This window comes from Theobroma cacao, chromosome 2, assembly GCF_000208745.1.
Source record: "Theobroma cacao cultivar B97-61/B2 chromosome 2, Criollo_cocoa_genome_V2, whole genome shotgun sequence".
NCBI lineage: Eukaryota > Viridiplantae > Streptophyta > Magnoliopsida > Malvales > Malvaceae > Theobroma > Theobroma cacao.
Genome location: NC_030851.1, coordinates 26,789,631 through 26,810,209, shown reverse-complemented (window position 1 = coordinate 26,810,209; position 20,579 = coordinate 26,789,631).

The window sequence follows — 20,579 nt, the reverse complement described above, 5'->3', positions numbered from 1 at the left end:
CTTCATATTTTTAAATCTCCCTTTAAAATATTGATTATTTACCTTTGGCAGCTCTGCTCTATTCCTCTTTACACCCAGTAAATTAAATTTTTACCATAATTTACTCCTATTTCTTTAAACTCACTGAGTCTTATTATTTAAGGATGTCAGGCAACTCTTAGTTGACTAAGAATTCCTTAGTCGACTGAATGCATTATGTTTTCAATGTGAGAGCCAAATATTTTCTTATAATTCCTTCACATTAACCATTCCCAAATTTCTTCTAATCTAACAAAATCTATCTTCACTCAGTGGTTTGGTAAAAATGTCTGCTAATTGATGTAGAGTATTCACAAAATCTATTTTAATGTCATTTTTAACTACATGGTCTCTAATAAAATGGTGTCTAATCTCAATGTGCTTTGTCCTAGAATGTTGCATAAGATTTTTTGATATATTGATTGCACTTGTGTTATCACAGTATATCGGTACATGATGCATAATTATTCCATAGTCTTTTAATTGTTGCTTGATCCAAAGGATTTGTGCACAACAATTACCTAATGAAACATATTCAGCCTCTGCTGTAGATAGTGCTACTAAGTTTTGCTTCTTGCTAGACCAAGACACAAGCATCCTTCTTAAAAATTGGCATGTTCCACTAGTGCTTTTTCTATCAGTTCTCTTGCCAGCAAAGTCAGCATCTGAATATCTAACTAAGCTAAGAGTTGAGTCTTTAGAGTACCATATTCCTAGTTCTTGAGTGTCTATGAGGTATCTAAAAATTCTCTTAACAACTGTTAGGTGTGATTCTTTAAGCTGTGACTGAAATCTGGCACACAAGCACACACTAAATTGAATATCCGTTCTACTTGCTGTTAAGTAAACATGAGAGCCGATCATACCTCTATAGAGCTTTTGATCTACATCTTTTCCTTTTTCATCTATGTCAAGTTTGGTAGATGTACTCATTTGTGTGAAAATTGATTTTAGCTTCAGCATATCAAATTTCTTGAGCATATCATGAGTATATCTTTCTTGGTTGATGAAGATTCCTTCCTCACCTTGCTTAATTTGAAGACTAAGGAAGTACTTCAATTCTCCCATCATGCTTATCTCAAATTCACCTTGCATTTTCTTTGCAAAGTTCTTCCATAAAGCTTCATTAGTAGCACCAAATACAATATCATCCACATATATTTGCATAACAATTAAATCATTTAGATATCTCTTAATAAACAATGTAGTATCGATGCTGCCTCTATCATATCCTTTTTCAACTAGAAATTTTGAAAGCCTCTCGTACCAAGCTCTAGGAGCTTGTTTTAATTCATACAATGCTTTGTGAAGCTTAAAAACATGATCAGATTTTTCAAAATCTTCAAAACCAGGTGGTTGTTCTATAAAACTTCGTCTTGAATTAATCCATTTAAGAATGCACTTTTTACATCCATTTGGTACAACTTAAAGTTCATGAAGCATTCAAAAGCTAGAAACAACCTTATAGCTTCAATCCTAGCTACGAGGGAAAAGGTTTCATCATAATCTATTCCTTCTTCTTGGTTGTATCCTTTTGCTACCAGCCTAGCTTTGTTTCTAACTACATTTCCTTGCTCATCTACTTTATTTCTAAATACCCATTTAGTGCCAACAATAGGATGATTTAAAGGTCTAGGTACCAATGACCATACATGATTCCTAGTGAATTGATCAAGTTCTTCTTGCATGGCCATTATCCAACTTTCCTCTTTTTTAGCTTCTTCAAAGTTTTTAGGTTCAATTTGAGATATAAAAGCTGAAAACTCACAAGTTTCTGTAGTTGCTTTCCTAGTTCTAACTCCTTGTGAAATGTCACCTATTATTTGGTCTTGTGGGTGATCTCTTATAAATCTCTAACTTCTTGGTAAATCATCATGCTGATTTTCTGCTATTTACAGATTTTCTAGAAATGGAGTTTCATTTTCTCTTCTAGATGAGCTTTCTTCATTATTTTTATTGTTCTCTAAGCTCATTTCCTCAATTTGTTTTTCTAGGATTTCTATATCATCATCATCATTATGAATTTCTTTTTGTAAAGCATTTGACTCATCAAAAACTACATGGACTGATTCTTCAATAGTTAGGGTTCTTTTGTTAAAAACTCTATAGGCCTTTGAGTTTGATGCATATCCTAAAAATATTGCTTCATCACTCTTTGCATCAAACTCCCCTAGGTGTTGTTTTCCATTGTTCAATACAAAGCATTTATAGCCAAAACTCCTAAGGTGAGAAATATTTGGTTTCCTACCTTTGTAAAGTTCATATGGAGTCTTTAAAATCAAGGGTCTTATTGAGACTCTATTAAGAATATAAGTTGTTGTATTTACTACCTCAGCCCAAAGATATTTACGTAGGTTGTTCTCACATAACATGGTCCTAGCCATTTCTTTTAATATTCTGTTTTTCCTCTCTACAACTCCATTTTGTTGGGGTGTTCTAGGTGCAAAAAAATTGTGATCCAACCCCTTTTCATTGCAAAATTTTTCAAACTCATCATTTTCAAATTCTCCTCCATGATCACTCTTTATGCTAACTATGGCTAGTCCTTTTTCATTTTCTACTTTCTTACAAAACTTAAGAATGCTTGTAGAGCATCATTCTTATGAGTAAGGAAGTATACCCAAGTATATCTAGAGTAGTCATCAACTATTACAAAGCCATAAGATTTACCTCCTAAGCTAGTTGTGCTTATTGGACCAAATAAATCAATGTGCAACAAGTCAAGAGGTCTAGATGTTGACACTATTTTCTTACTCTTAAAGGATGTTCTAACTTATTTTCTTAGTAGGCAAGCATCATATATCCTATCATTTTCAAATTTCAGTTTCAGCAATCCAGTAACAAGATTTTTCTTTATTAATTTTGACATAGTATGCATGCTCACATGTCCTAATCTCCTATGCCATAACCAGCTATCATTCTCAGCATTTGCAATAAGACATACTTCACTATTCACATCAAGGTCTTCAAGAAAAATTACATACATGTTCTTCAACCTTTTTCCTATAAATGAGATTTTATTTGTACTCATATCAATCACTTTACACTTAGTTAAATCAAAACACACTTTAAATCCTTTAACACATAATTGACTAATACTTAGTAAATTATGCTTTAAGCCTTTGACTAGCAACACATGACTAATTTGAGTTTGGGAACTCTTACCAACCGTACCTATACCATGGATTCTGCCTTTTGAATCATCTCCAAAGGATACGGTTCCTCCTTTTCTCTTATCCAACTGAGCAAACAGCATTTCATGTCCTATCATATGCCGTGAACAGCCACTATCCAAGTACCAAGGCTATTTCTTCTTGAGTTGAGCTCTTGAACATGTCTCTTTTAAGTTTAGCTCAACCTACAAAATAGAATTTCAGTTTTTCTTTATAGGTACCCATACTTTGATGGGTCATTGAGTGTTAGTTACAACAAAGGATCCCTTAGGAACTTAAATTTTCTTAACTTTATGCACTTTTCTTTTCTTAAAATGGTTATATGACAAATGACCATGTTTACCACAATTATAACATCTAGGTAATACTTTAGCTGAATATTTATTGTGGTATGCATCTCTTTTTGAAGATTCGTTTTTCTAACATTTAAGAGCTATGTTTTCACCAAGAGTTATTTGCAAGGCTTCAGACTTGTTTTTCAGCTCTTGTTTTAAAAACTCAAAGTTTGTTTTTGAGTGTTCTAATTCAACTTGCAAAATATTTCTTTGCTAAAAAACAGAGGTGAACTCTTGTTTGATTTGTTCCAAATCATTTTCAAGTAATGCAGCCTTTTTCTTCAATGATTTGTATTTTGAAAAAAGTTTTTCAAATTCATCATAAAGGCATTCATATTCATCCTGTAAATCATCATAAGAATTAATGTAGGGGGAAGAGGGTACCTCTATTTCATCATCTTGTGCCATTAAACAGATGTTTGCTTTTTCCTCAGATTTTTCATCATCAGTTTCAGAGCTTGATGTGTCACTGTTCGACCATGCAACAGCCACCATTGCTTTCGTGGATTTCTTATATTTCTTAGGGGTTTCATTTTTCAGCAATAGACATTCAAACTTGAAGTGATCAGGTTTCTTGCATTCGTAGCAGATCATCTCTTCCTTTTTGTTGGAGTCATTTTTGTTCTTTATTTTCCATGAAGCACCTTGGTCTTTCCTGAAACCTCTTCTAGTTAGCCTTCGATTTCTTTTGCTCATTAGTTTTCTGAATTTTCTTGCAACTAAAGCCAATTCTTCATCATCATCACAGGAAAGCTCTTCCAGCTCTTCTTCAAGGATGTTGGCTTTAAGTGCAGTGCTCTTTTTCTTTTCCTTTGCTTCTCTTCGGTCTTTTTCTTCATCTTCCTTAAGCTCCAACTCATGAGTGAGAGAGAACCACAAATCTCATCGAGAGTGATGATGTTCAAATCTTTAGCCTCTCTAATGGCAGTCACTTTTGGTTTTCAGGATTTCGGTAGGCATCTAAGCAGTCTCTTAACTAATTCATGTTCAAGGATAAACTTGCCTAGTTGACTCAATTTATTTATGATGTTTGTAAACCTATCAAACATGCTGGTGGTCTTCACCAGGCTCCATTTTCAACATTTCATAACTATGTGTTAAGAGAGTAATTTTGGACTCTTTTACTTGAGAAGTCCCTTCATGAATTATTCTAAGTTTTTTCCACACTTGTTTAGCTGTTGTATAGCTTTAGACTTTGTTAAATTCAGTAGGGTTCAAGGCACAATGTAATGTGTTGATGGCCTTAAAATTTATTTGAACTTTCTTAGTTTTAGCCTCAGTCCATTCAGACCTTGGCTTGGGCATCAACTCATTTATCACCACATTCACAATTTAGGGCATAAAGGGTCCATCAATTATGACATCTCACATTTCATAATCTATAGCTCTAATGTAAATTGACATCCTAGTGCTCCAATAAAGATAATTAAAGCCATCAAACAGAGGTGGCCTATTTGTTGATTATCCCTCAGCTACAACTGATTTTTGAATAGCCATTTGGATCCTCCCTAAGGATGTTAAGCCTTAAAGACAGGGAACTAGCTCTGATACCAATTATTGGTCTCGTTAATATGTGCTAGAGGGGGGGTGAATAGCACAATTTGGCTCTTGACAAGGTGTGGAACTAATTTTCAGAACAAAGAAAATAAAAAGAGAGTAGACGATGCACAACAATTTAGAGTGGTTCGGTCCACGACCTACATCCACTACCTTGATTATCCAACCAAGGATTTTCCCAACAATTCACTAAGAATCTGGTGAAATTCACAAGCTTTCACCAAGCTTTTAAAATGGCTTTTCGCAGTCTCAGTCAAAACGTTTACACTAGTTTTTCACGGGCTCAACTAAAACCCAAAATGGTTTTCCAAGGCTTAACCACAACCTATAGCATTCAAGCTTTCCCAAGCTTGAACAACCCCTTAGAGTGACTCCCTCACTCTAAGTATACAAGAAAAGAAGTTAAAGAAAGTGTGAGACCTTGACCTTTATAGACTCGTAGATAGAAATATACGCGATATCTCTAATCAGGGGTAATTTCGTCATTTTCTCAATAAGCCCATAAAAGTAAGTTTTAAACAATATTATGGCTTAAGTAGGCATAAAGCATAAATGAATAATGAAAATATGGGTGAAATGATAAGGAAATAAAAATTTTGATGATTTTCATGTTCTAGGGGCAAAATGGTAATTTTATCATCCGAGAACAAAATGGGAATTTTTAGAATTTTACACCACCTGACACTTGTCATGCCCATGGATTTCAGCCATTAACATTTTACATTGTGGATAATTGAAACATTTTATGTGGTGGAGAAAGATTGCTTAATGGATAAGTATTACACATGGACCAATGGAAACATGCCATGTGTCAAGCTTGGATTATTCTAGAATTTCCTTGTAAAATCTATTTAAAACTCTCTTAGTCTCACCCATATGGTCGGCCAAAGCATGAAGTGAAGAGGAAAGGAAAGAACACAAACCTTAGGTGGGAAAATTGAAGAAAAAGTGTGGGATTTCAAGGATTAAGCTAATTTATGGAGGGGCATTTTAGTAATTTTCAAGGGAGTGGATAAGCTTGGGCCATAAATATCCTCTCCTTCTAGCAACTTCTTGGGATTTCTAGTAGCTTCTTCTTCTTGTTCTCTTCCCTCTCACGTTTCTTCAATTCCTCCATGGAAGCTTGATGTGAAGCTTTCATAACTTTCTCTCTCTAGCTCTAATTTTCATACCCTGGTGCCCTTTTGACTAGAACCCTTGTATTCTTCCACTCTCTCACTTTAAAACCCTTGAAAATGATGAAAATCTTGTTTACATAATCTCTCACTAGTTAGGTGTTTTAGAGAGAGAAAGATGAAGCTTTATTAATAGCTTGAGAGCTTTTGGAAAGAAGTTCAAAGTTACAAAGCTATCAAAGTGAGTAGTAAACTAGTTTTGGGTTTTAAGTGTTGAGAATGACTAGAGATTTGATTTGTGAATATTTTGTAGTTGAGATTGTTAATTACTTTGGAGTGATAGGAAAGTGAAAATGGATGGCCATTTAAATGGCAATTGAAAGTTAGCTAAAAGATAACTTTTAGGGTTTATAGTATGTAATTGACATTATGGAAATGTTAAATTGATGGTAAGTGCTAACGAAGCCCCATTATCCCAATTGGATCATTAGGGGGATTAAGAGTCGGCTCAAGGCTCAACGAATACCAGTGAGTGGACTTGCATTTTAAATTTGTTTTGGGAATGTGAATGTAATTGTGTAAACATTTGAAAGATTTTATCTAGTTTTCTTTTGAAAATGTACCTTGGGAACAACCTTTTAGTAAAATGATTTTATATTGTGAAAATGTGCTATTCAATGGTTTATGTGTTATCACAATATGATAAAACACATGATATGCATTGGATGCTTCTTTGCATGTTGATGTGGACCTAGCTATGTGTGAGTAAGAGTGCACATAAGCCGTTGCTGACCCGGTTATGTGGGAGTAGGAGTTCACATAAGCCATTGCTGACCCGACTATGTGCGAGAATGAGTGTACATAAGCCGTTGTTGACCCGGCTATGCACGAGTAGGAGTACACATAAGTCGTTACTGTCCTGGCTATGTGCGAGTAGGAGTGCACATAAGCCATTGTTGACCCGACTATGTGCGAGTAGGAGTGCACATAAGCCATTGCTAACCTGGCTATGTGCGAGTACGAGCGCACATAAGCCGTTGCTGACTCGACTATGTACGAGTAGGAGTGCACATAAGCCATTGCGGACGGGACTATATGCGAGTAAGAGTGCACATAAGCTGTTGCTGACCCGACTATGTGGGAGTGGGAGTGCACATAAGTCGTTGCTGACTCGACTATGTGTGAGTGGGAGTGCACATAAGCCGTTGCTGACCTGGCTATATGCGAGTGGGAGTATGCATAAACCGTTGCATATGAGATGATGATGATGGGAGGATATATGTGATGATTGATATATATATATACATATATGGTATATGGTTGTAAATGCAAATATGTGAGCATTTGATTTGTTGAAATTCGGGAGTTTACATGTGTTACATGTTGCTATTGTTATTTTAGCAGGATGGCTTGTTTTAAAGGAAAATGAGACTTTTTCCTTGATGTTCTGACTCACGCTACAGCGAGAAACTCTCGGGTTTGAGGTCCTTCACCAAACCTGGTTCTTGCTGCAGCGAGAATGAAGTTCTTTGTAGTGAGAAACTTTCTATCCAGTTTGGCTAACTTGTGGGTTTTGCTATATTTTTCGATTCTTTGGTACCATAGTTGAGTATGGATCTCTTAAGTGATTTACTCATGAGGGGTTTACATGAGGGATTCTACTAAGAACTAGAACAAATTGCATTGTTTTGAGAAAATTAGTGCATCATGATTTCGATAAGCATTCCTTATGGTATGCTTGTTCCCTTCTTGTTCACTCGCTGAGTTTATGCTCACGGCTTTCAACTTCATGTTTTCAGATTAAGAGACAGTTGGTAACTAGGACGAGGTGTCCTTGTCGACTTGTATCCATCTTTTGGTAGGTGTCTCGACATTCAGTAGCTTTACATTCATCCGAGTCTCTCTGCTGGACATCGAGTCTCCTTTTGTTGTGTATAGACGAACCTAATGTGAATTATTAAGATACATGTATAGACAGTGTATATACACTTGTTTGGTATGCCAGTATGAAGTGGCAATGCTTAATATTATTTTGATTCTAAGTTATGATATATGACTTAGCAGTTTATGATGGAATGATAAACATGTCAGATTAATAGGCTTGCTTGGGCTTAGTTGACTAAGTCCATTGGGCTTATGCGCTGGTCATGACCCGAAATTTAGTTCGTGACTGAAAGTACCTATGATCACAAGTTGATCTGAATGGTACAAGATTAAGTGCTAAATACAATGGCAAAGAGTAAGCGTTTAAGTGCAGACAAGTGTAGTGAAGCTTTTCTGGTTTTTCAACTTTCTACAGCTCAAATCTCATTTAAGGCTTCTAAAAACTTGTTTCTTATTGTTGGAAGACCCTTTTATACTTAAAGATGCAACTCTGATGCCAGTTTGACAGTTTATGGCCATTGAAAACAGTTGAGGATGAGTTTTAGCTGTTAATCTGGCTTGTAGTGCTCTAGTTCAAATTGCAGACAGAGAGCTTTTAGTCAACTAACTTGGTTGACTAAGTTGATTCTGTTTCTCAAATTCTTCAGCCTGCCATTTCTCCAATTTGAAATTTGGTCAACCAATGTTCTTCCTTGTTTCATCAACAAGCTTCCTCCTTGTTATTCAATTACATCTTGTTGATTTTATCCCTCTTTTTTTTTCAAAAATTAAAGAGTTAAGAAATTAATTTCATATATTAATTTTCTGCACACTCATGTAAAGGTATTAGATACAAATAAATGGGAATGTTTTATTATCATAAAAAACTAATGGAGCAAACATCTTGAGCATATCTCTTGTGTACAAGTTCAATTGCAACCCTAGAGAAAGAAATTAACAACTCAAAATGAAAATTAAAAAATATGAAACAATGGAGTTTAACCATCTCAAACAAAAGAAACAAGAAAAGTAGATATTGGTGATCTTTAATCTTCAATCTTCCATGGTTGATCTTGTTTTCCTTGAATTTTTGGTGGCTAATCTCCTCATAAGATAACCTAAAACTGATTCCCTCTAGCCTTTCCTTCAATTAGGCTTCATAAAGATGTATTTATAGGGCTCATAAACATACTTTCAGTCCAATTCAAACTCCCATATTTGGAAAAGCATCTTGACAAACCTGGGGACCGAGGTGCTGGCTTCCTAGCATTACGGTGTCCATTTGTGGTGCATGTTCTCCTTCTTCGAGGTAGAATTGGGCCAAGTGGTACACATGAAAGTTATAGCTCTGCCTCTAGCTTTTGAATGATTCAAGAATCACATCATTTGGACTTTTGTAGTGGGAGATATGCTCTGAAAACTGAAACATGTGCAGAAGAAGTCTACACCTAGAATGCACTCTCCTAGTCCAATTAAAAGTCCTTCTTCAAAGCACATTTACAAAAGCACAATTTAATTAGTAACAACGTTTTTAAGTGATTTAACATTTAACTTAGCCTAAAATAATCTAAATTCAATTTAGCCAACATAATTAACTATAATTAAATAAATAACTAAAACCACCTAAAATCTACGCTAAAACTCAAGAACCAAGCAACTTAATAGCTAAAATTTAGCCAAATAACTCTATATCATAAAGTTATCAAAAACCTAATCTTAAGATTTTTTTAGTACTTGAAAACTTATTATGTGGAGTTATTTTGACACATTTTGGGGGATTAAGTAACAAGATCTTTGAGATTTTAGGTTCAAATTTTAAGCATTTTAGGTATTTTTTTAGTTTAAGTTTAGGGTTAAATGTCGAGTACTTAATTCAAGTTATTTAGTTTAATTTTACTTTAGTTTTCCTTTACTTTACTTTAAGAATAGTTATCATTGATTTCTCTCATTGCTTTTGTAGGATATTTGATTAAAAAGTTTCATTTGATGTAAAACTGCATGAGTATGGTGATGGCTTTATTTATATATGCTGTAGTATTTTAAGGATAACTTGAGCTACAGTAGTCTAATGGATGAGATTCTTGATCCATTGGAAAGATAAAAGAGAAGGCTATAACTTTCATGTTTATCACTTTGCCTGGTTCGGATCAGCTAGAGGTGAAAATTGCATTAGAAGATGCTAGACTGCTGTAGTTCTGCATAAGACGACATGTTGAGTGGAGGCCAAGGCCTTGAGTTTGTCAAGGTTGAAACGCTGTGAAGAGCATGGCCATAGCACTGGAAAAATGAAGTGCACCATGCAATTTCTCGTGGCACCTCAAGTAGACACAGTGCCATGACGCCACACTGCTATTCAAAAATAATATGTTATGCTGGAATATGAAAATTAGGTTGATTTAAACCTAGTTAAATGACTATTTTAGAGCATTCAAAGGGAGAGAATGGTAGCAGCTTTTTTGAAGAATTCAAGCTAAGAAGCAACCATGAGAATAAGTGTAACACCCTGTACTTTGCTATGTTGACTAATAGAACTTATCGGATACCAATTGAGATTAACTAGAGTGTTTAAGAGTGAAGAAGGGTGGAGGGAATATTCTAGAGTAAAATATTTTGCACACGAAGCAACAGTAATTACATAATAATATTTTTATTGAGGATGAATTAACGATATAAAAAGTGATTCGAAAGTGAATCAAGGCATTCGATATAAGACATTCTGGGTGCCAAGGAGACAATTAGAAAATTTAGAATAAAATAATATTAAAATATTAATATTTTATTTAGTATCAAAATATTTCATGTAGAAGGAGAATATGGTCAATCTAAGTGGGAGAGAAGAAAAACGAGGAAATTTCAAAGAAAAATGACGTTAATGGGGATCACATGTCTTTATTAAATAAAGTTAGTGTGGGTAAGTAAATATTTAAATATTATGGTGATACCGCATTGAAGCATAAACTTGATATTTTATTGATACAAGTGTTAAGGAGGAAAAATAGAAAGAAATTGGAATTAAAAGATTGTGGGAGAATACAATTAAAAAGGGTGAAAACCTTGGAGGGTAAATTGGTAATTTTGCCATTAGTTTGGTTAAAGCTTCCATAGCTATATAATGTTGTACGTTTTGTAAACGTTGCCATATTTCATTAAATGTAATTGTGGAAAGCATGAGCTATTAGCTTCGATAGGCGATTTCTAAATGGATTTATAATGATTTATAAATTGTTATTGTGGAAAGCATGAGCTGGTAGAACTCGTAGGAAATTGTGGATGCAAGTTGTTTTGAAAATTGTTTTGGATATATCTATAGATGAGTTATATATGTAAAGTGTTTTAGAAACCGGGAAACAAGCCTTTATACTATTTTGCATTCAAAATCTGTGCCTTGTATTTGTGGGTGATATGCATAGTTTAAATGAAATAGTTAAATGATTTAAAATGCAAGTTTTGAGCACTGATTTTAGTTCGATCTTTAAATAAGACAATACACCATGCCTTTTTAGTTGAAAAGAAATGTGAAAGGTTATTGAACCTTGGTTTCAAATGGTTTTAAGCGAAAAACTTGGAAACCTCAATGTGAGTTTTGAAAATGGTTTTGACAAGCCGAGTGTGTCGAGAGTAGGTCAACTTTCACTTCGATTAATTGTGACCCTCGTGCATGAGTGAGCTTTAGCTAGAGAACCTTTGGGTCACTGACGAGCGATTAGGCATGGCAGGGGCCACGACTTGTGATATGTATATGTGGCTAGGCCACAAGTGATCTGGTGGAGTAAGACTCCCAAATGTGCGAGGTAGCGACCGCTTGATTCTCCGATGTGAGCCAAATCGTGGAGACTGCCATGGCTATGGGAATCTGGTGGAGTAAGAATCCTAGATTGTTGTTACGTGCAAGTGGGTCCATGTTTGATATTATGCTTTCCTACTCGAGAGCCTTGTGAGTTTTCAACGCATACTCTTTTGCATGGTGGAGAGTTAAGATTTTCTTTGTAGGTCTCATTATTTAAATAAAAGCTTTCAGTGCTTACTTAACAAACATGAGTTGATTTAGGTGGCCGTACACTTTGATTTCTTTACATGCCACACATTTTGGGAGCGTGCTTACCTTTATACTATACTTCATATTTTGATGGTAATGATGTTTTCGGTGATTGAAACTTTTTCTGTTACACTTATTTTTGGCACTGTTTGCCAAAGAAAGCATTGTATTATGATTCTACAATATTATTTTTACAAGGCACAAATATCCTTTTTATGGTTTGGTTTATAAGATTTGCATTTTATATTATAGTTTTATCATTCAAATGATCTGCTTATTGCTTATTTCCCATCTTCTCCCTACTCACGAAGCTCATGATCACTGAGTCTGTGAGACTCACCCCCTTATTTCTATTTTACAGATAGTGATCAGCCTAGCGTGCAATCATCGGAAGTTATGGTCCATCGTAGATAGGTAAAGGCATCTCACAACATTTCATTCCAAGTCACTCAGCTACTAGATGTCGAGTCATTGTACTTTGTTTTCTTTGTAAATGAGTACTGGTCTCATTATAAATGTTTAATTGGAGACTTTAGATCTCATTGTATATACTTATGATTACATGTTTTAAAGATTGAATTGATTATTATAATTATGGTTTAAGTTATGATACAAAAGAATATGGTTTAAGCACTAATATGGATTAGTGAACGAGTATAGGGCATTACCGGGAATCTCTAATAAGGTTTGCTTGGGTTTGGTGGGCTATGCCTATTAGGCCCATGCGCCGATCATGGTCTAGGATTTGGGCTGTGACAATAAGAGAAATCAAAAGAGATTTGAGATCACAAAGCTTTAACATTAGTTTATTTCTCTATTTTGTGTTTTTCTTATTTTCTTAACTTGAATTCATGGGTAAATTTCTTTGGATAACGTTTTACTTAGATATCATGAACTAAATTGTTTTTCTAAGATTATGGTGGGTTCCAACATGTAGTTTGAATATTAGTTTCTCTTTTATTTATGATGAATGTGTATAGTTTTACTTATTCAAATATGTTCTTAATGGTTTTAATTGCTAGATCCATAATTAATTGATTTATGAATGTAATTGTGACTCGACAAAGAGATTTTAGATTGAACTAAGATTTGAACAGTGCATGTTCATGTCACATAGGTGATCTGATTCGCGATTCAAGTAGACATATGCCAATTGCCATAAATAGCCAAATTAGGGCACTAACTTAATGAACTTAATTTAATTGATCCCTATAGAATATAGTGAACTAATTAAATTAGGTATTTGTACAAGCATCTTGATGGAGACTTGTACATAGCTTTGGATTCTATGTTAGTATAACTACCCTATGAAGTTAGATATATTGTAGGTGATTGATGATGAGCAAATTAGCTATGACATTGGAAATATAGAAATGATTAGTAATCAAAATGAGACTTGGAAAGGAACTTTAAAGGGAAAATGTTGAGCAACTTTAATCTTGAGAGGTTGAGTTATTGATTAAAGAGATTGGTTAAGATTATAAGGGGCTACGTGGAATGTCATGATTTATTGAAATGCCTTGTGGTATAATTATGGTATAAGTTGAGACTTATTTAGTGAGCACTCAATCATGAAAGTATTGGAGTTTTTTTTTTGGGAATATAATGACTAATGGTTACTAGATTTGAATCATCTTTGATATAAAAATAAATAAAAATAGATGAAATGAATAAAGACCATTTGATCCTTATGTATTATGAAATGCTTAAATAGAATTTGTATGGAGGTATGTAAAACGGAATAGAGGTTGGTTGACCATTTAGACCCATAGTTAATGGTGGAATAAATGCTTGAATGTAGGAAGGTTTGATAAAAGGGTCGAGGTAGAGGAATTGTGGATGGCTAAGTAAACATGTATAATTGATTATTTAAGGATGATTTGATTGAGGTGTGACTAGAATTAATAGCATATTTGATTTCTCTTCATAAGATAAAGAATGATATTATTTTGATCCAACAAGAGTAGTACACATAACTATATACTATGACATTGACGAGTTTTCTATAACATTGGAAATCGATATGATGCATAAACCAAGGTTCTATGTTAAGAATGCCCGACGAAAGTGATGTGGCAAAACTCTATAACTTTGATTATTCACCTTACACAGATTTGAATTCAAGGACGAATTCATTTTAAGTGGGAGAGAATGTGAGACCTCAACCCCTATAGGCTCATAATTATGCATAGACGCAATAACACAGGCCAGGGGTAGTTTCGTCATTTCCTTTAAAAAAGCTCCTAGAAGAAGGTTTTATGATATTTTAAGGTCAAATAGGCATAAGATCGAATAAATAATGTGCAATGATGAAAAGACGAAGAAAACTAGAAGTTTCAATAATTTTCACCATAGGGGCAAAAGGTCATTTCTCACCTCGAGTCAAAATTTTTAAGTTTTGTAAACCTGAGCATGTCTAGACCATTATGGACTTGTTTTAGTATCAAAAGAGTAAAAAGATTGAACCAAGGATTGAAGGAGAACAAGTTAATGTGCTAAGGGCATTTTCGTAATTTTAAGTAGAATGGATAAGCTTGAGCTATAAATATCTTTTTCTTCCAGCAGCTTCTTCACTCTCCAGCAGCTTCTTCTCCTTCTTCTTCTTCCATCTCACGTTGCTTCCATCCTCCATGGAAGCTTGCTTTGTAATTTCCATAACTTTCTCTCTCTAGCTTTAAATTTCATGCCTTTGCCCCCTCTTTCATACGGTTTTTCATGCTCTTCCACTTTTACACCTTAAAACCCTCAAAAAAGTCTTTGTTCAGCACTTTCTCTCACTAGCTGAAAGTTTTAGAGAGAGAAAGAGGGAGCTTTCATAGTAGCTTGACAATTTTTGGAAAAAATTTCAATTATAAAGCTACCAAGGTGAGTAGCGAACTATAGTTGATTTTTGGGTGTTGAGAATGTCTAGTATTTAGAATTGTGAAAGTTTATTTGTTGGGATTGTTATTCATTTTAGTGTGACTAGAGAATTGCAAACAATAGCCATTTAATGGTGGTTGGAAACTAGTAAGGAATGACTAGTAGAACCCAATTTAGAAAATAGTTTTGGAATGGTATTAATGCCAATTTGGGTTGGTTGTGATGTTGTGTGCGTATAGGTTCCAACAAGGCCTCACATGTCCATTTGGAGCATTAGTTGAGGTTAAAGTCAAGCAAAAGAATCAACAAGACTGGTGAGTGAACTTGCATTTCAAAATATTTTTAGGAATGTGAATGTGTTTGCACAAGACTTTAAATGATTTTACCCAACTTTTCTTAAAAATGGGTGCCTTGGGAACAAGCCCTTGATAAATGGTCTTTGTGCTGTGATATGTGGTAATTATGGATTCATGCACTACCACGTTATGTTGATATACATATATATATATATACGAATATATGTTGTACATGGATAAATAATGTTGTATGATGATATTGACCCAGCTATGTACGACTAGGAGTGCGCATAGGCCGATGCTGACCCGGCTATGTGTGAGTGGGAGTGCGCATAAGCCATTGCTGACCCGCCTATGTGCGAGTAGAAGTGCGCATAAGTCGTTGCATATGAGCTGATGATGATGGAAGGGTGTGCATGATGATTGATATATTTCTATATACATATATGGTATATTGTTGTAATACATGTGAAATTTTGGCGTGTTGAACTTTGGAAATTTTTGAGCATTTCATGTTGAAATTGGCATGATGAATCTTGAGAATGTCCCATTTTCTTGCAAATTGAGTTTATTGCAACACCAAATGGATTTTTTATGCAAAGGAGGTCCCTTTTTCACTTAGCTGCCCTGCTTCTCGCTGCAACGAGAATGCTTTCTCACTGCAGCAAGAAAGATTGTGTTTTGGCAGCAGAAAACTTGCTGCAGCGAAAATAAATCTCGCTGTAGCGAGAAACTCTCGGGTTTTGATGCAGTACTTTCATTTTGATAAAGATTTTGACCACCTTTTCGTCTGAACTGGGAAAAATGGTAAACATAATAGTTGTAGCCCTGCCTCTTAGCTTTCTATTGATCTAAAAATCAGGTGAATTGGACTGCTGTAGCGGGATTTATGGTAGAAAAACTGAAACACATGCAAACTAGTATTGTTTCTCACTGCAACGAGAAACATTTTGTCCTACATGCTACCATATTCGGTTTTTGACATATTTTTCATCCATTTAACTTCATGGATTGATTAGGGGTTGTTGCAACAATATGAGGTTATTAATCAAAGTTTGAAATGAGGGGTTTTTAGTAAAAAATTAAATCAATTGCATTGTTTTTGAAACAAGTGCATCATGATTTCCAAATTCTTCCTATTGATTGCTTGTTCCCTTCTTATGTTCACTCACTGAGTTTCGTACTCACATTTTTAAAATTCATGTTTTCAGATTTGGAGGTAGTTGAGACCTAGATTGAGTCGTAGACATATGCTCGTCTTCTTCTTAGGTACTATGGCATCTCAGTAGCTTTATCTTCACCCAAAGTCACTCCGCTGACGGTCTCGAGTCTATTACTTGTGGACATGTATATGTAATGCAAACTACTAAAAGTCATGTTATAAATGAAGTATGTATATATTAGATTGATGATGACAGTACTTTGATATAATATAAATATGAATATTCAGTTGTTATAAAATATTACTAGAACATTTACTTTTGAGGGTTACAGCACTTCATTTTAAAGATGATGGATGGGAATGATAATTGGAATTGCATAAAAAGGCTTGATTGGGCTTAGTGGGCTATGCGTGTTAGGGCCATGCGCCAGTCATGGCTCGGGAAATTGGGCTGTGATAAAGGTGGTATCAGAGCTCTAGGTTTAGTCGAGTCCTAGGGATTCTCATGTCAGTCAGCAGAGTTATCGGAGTTAATGTAGAGTCATGTTTATAGTTTGTGACTGCAACAAAATTCATAGACAAGAGGCTATATGAACTCCTATTCCTAGTAACCTACCCTCTTGCTAACCTTATGCAAATTTCATAAGTGGTGCCGTTGTCCGGGTTTGAGATGCCACCCGAGACACACGCTGTTGTTTAAACGATTTTAAGCAAATGCTCCTGAAAGGCTAATGTAATAACAAATTCCTCCGATTAAAGATTGAGGGAATTGGAGCTAGACTAATAAGTCCGTAATGACTTATTCATTCAGTGGAGTTATAACTTGAGCCTATAATTGTCAATGAGAAGAAATTGGACGATATTGGATCATTATTGCGATCAATATAAAGAAAAGTATACAGTAATGGTACAAGGGGCGTACTTTGATTGGAATGAATAATGATGATTGTGATTCACTTGGAGTTTATAAATTTAAGCATTGAGGTAAGAGTAAGCCAATACTTATGTGCACGGAGGTAAGTGCACTTGGTTAATCGAGCTTGTTATGCCATATATAAATGGTGTTGAGGTTATGAAATATTTATATGAGAATATGTGTTGAATATGGGTACAACAGGTTAGAGGGAGCCGGTTTTGATTCTAATTAAGTGACTGTGAGATCCCAAGGGTTAATTTGAACTATTATGGTTTAAAATTAAAGGTATATGACTTAGCTCAATGGTTAAAATCACTGATTATTATAATTGACGTATGGTCATGAAGTAAAAGGCTAGTAAATGATCTACTCTAAGGATCAGCTTGAATTTTGCTATGCTTAATGTGGAGCCAAAGGATTAAAGGACTAGATGTGGATTTAATAGTTTAAAATATAATGGCATGGAAATGACAAATTTAGTCGACGTGCCATATGGAGTTCTATATGAAGATCGATATACGAATTGCTTTAAAGGTCAATTCAAAAATATATTTGGTTCAATATGCAACCTATGAGGTAAATGATTTGTCTTGAATGTGACTTCTCCAAAGGTAAGGGACTTAAAATATGTAGATTTTCGGATATGCTCTAAGAGGAAGCTTCTGCATCCTAAGCTTAAGAAATTTTGATCTTATGACTGCAAAAGCAAGAACAAAAATTTAGTGAATTATCTATCTTATGGATGTAATTGGTTAAGAATTGATGAGTAAAGTCAAGATCTCAATACTAAGTGGTGTACAATTTGATATATGTGTATCTAAGAGTAAATTTGGTGATCATTGCTTAATCAATTTGCACTGAATGTTGTGGTAAAGGTATACAAAGGTTAGTAGTGAAGTATGTCCAAAGTGACATATGTAGAGACTAATGTTCCGATCGCAAACTTGTGATAGAAAGCTAGTTTTGCAAATTGTGGTTTCCATGATCTTAAAATATATGGAGGTTATCAATATGTAGGCATACACTTGGAGTTGTACATCTTGTGATCCCCATGCATCATATGGAAGGAGATATCCCATAGAGGAGTTTACCCTGATTTATGGTTGCATGCCTACAAGCTTGGCATGAGATTGAGAATGCCCTGGCATAAATGTGGAATGTGTTGTGAAAGGCTGAAAAGCCACATATACCTTAACAAGGTCAATAACATGAATAAGGGGGAAGTATGAATGTTGATATGCTGAGCATAAAGAGTTTAAGGATAATTAATGAAATTGTACTAAGTTAGATGGTATGATCCGAACTAAGAACACGGACACCTTAGGAGATTTTAAAATAATGTCCAGTGGGGTCAGTGAGCTAAAGTGTTATCAGGCATACAATGAATGGTTAAAGTTAAGAGTGGCTTTAAAGATAAGCCTTTGATTGATTAAGTTCTTAATGGAACCCTATTAAAGTAAGTGTTCAAGTGTTTTAGAAGTGTATGGAAAAGCATAAGAGAATATATTAGCTTGACTTGCTATAAGAGGTCGAAATTTGGATGGCCATGAGTGGCTTGTGAGTAACCCAACAATGTATAGGTAAATGTGCAAGGGAGCTATGATTGATAGATAACGGTAGAACTTTAATGATGAGACTATGTTCACGGCTTTAGGCATTGAACTGTAAATTACGAACATGTATCCACCTTGTGAACACCCTGGTGAGATAAATTTGAAAGATTTTTCACAATGAGAAAACATTAAAGCTCAAAGAGCAAATGGCTATACAGTCAAGTTGGGCTCGTGACTGACATGTCACATAAGTATGAAGATATGATACAAGTATAAGTATACTTGGAAATACTGGTTTGAGGCAATGATTATCCTACAGTTTTGTTGACTCGATGAGGTTCTAGTCTCGACATAATTGTAGACGCAAGGCATAAATTGTGAAATATGCTTCCCCTACAAGTTCCAATTTATTTTGAGTAATTATTAAGGTAAAGTGCCTGATAGGGATAGTGAAAGATTGAACTATGCTTCAAATGTTTAGAAAAGAAGGGTGACATGGTTTGATTAAATGATAATACCCTTGGTAAGGGAATAGAAATGCACTACGAAAATTGTAAAAGCCTACTTAGAAAAGAGATGATGATTTGAGAATTCAAGTACTCGTATACGAGTAAAGATTTGGTAATGAGAGATGACCCAAAGTTGGAATACTACAATATGAATTTTGACTAAGAAAATTGACTTATAAAACACGTGGTGTTTGGAGATGGTGCTAATTACTATTTGACTATCGTATGAGAATAGAGTATTGAAATCAACTTTCTGTATTTACCACAAATGATGAACGTGATCTAACCAACTATAAGAAGAAATGATTCTAAACTTGATTGTCGGTTATTTTGGTTTTACGGATGGCTTATTGAGCTTGATATGCCTAAGGCTATTCGAAGTTAAAATATTTGGAAAATATATATGTTGCATATTGGTATAAAAGCTCATGCGAAGTTAGTTATAATTTGATTCAATGATGATATTTTATCAATGGTTATAGTGCTAGACAATGATTAAGATAATTTATCACTGATTTTGGCAGTGAAAAAGTGGATTATAATGTTGTTAGCCTAAAAGTAAGTGTTTATACTTTGGTATGAGTTCATCAAATTCTATTATATCGTGATAAAACTTGGTGTTTTGATATAGCCTGAGAGGCTTGGCATATGAACTAGCTTAACTGTCAACTAGAAATTAATAGGCTATTATGAAGTACACAAATAGATAAGTATGCCACAAATTTAATTCCCTAAAGGCTAATGGAATAAAACGTACTAGTGCTGGTAAAGCCCTAATATAAAGTTTTGACTTATGAAGATTTGGAAAAAAAAAATTTGCTTATGCATGAAGGTGGTGCATTTAAGTTTATGTAAGGAAGGTTTAAAATCTGCCTTGTTTGACATAAAGCCCATGATTGAGAATGAATGATTATAGATTTAATTTTCTAAGGTAAAAAGGCTAAAAAGAGTTAATATCAAAAGGTCTTAATAGATGATTCTTTGATTTTAAAGTGCACTTAAGGAGAGATAAATGTTTAATTTGATCTTCAGATTGATAAACTAATGAGGCCATGAGATCTGATGTTTGGAGTAAATTTGAGAAATATCAAGTTAGATATGTTGTAGGTGATTGATGATGAGCAAATTAGCTATGACATTGGAAATATAGAAATGATTAGTAATCAAAATGAGACTTGGAAAGG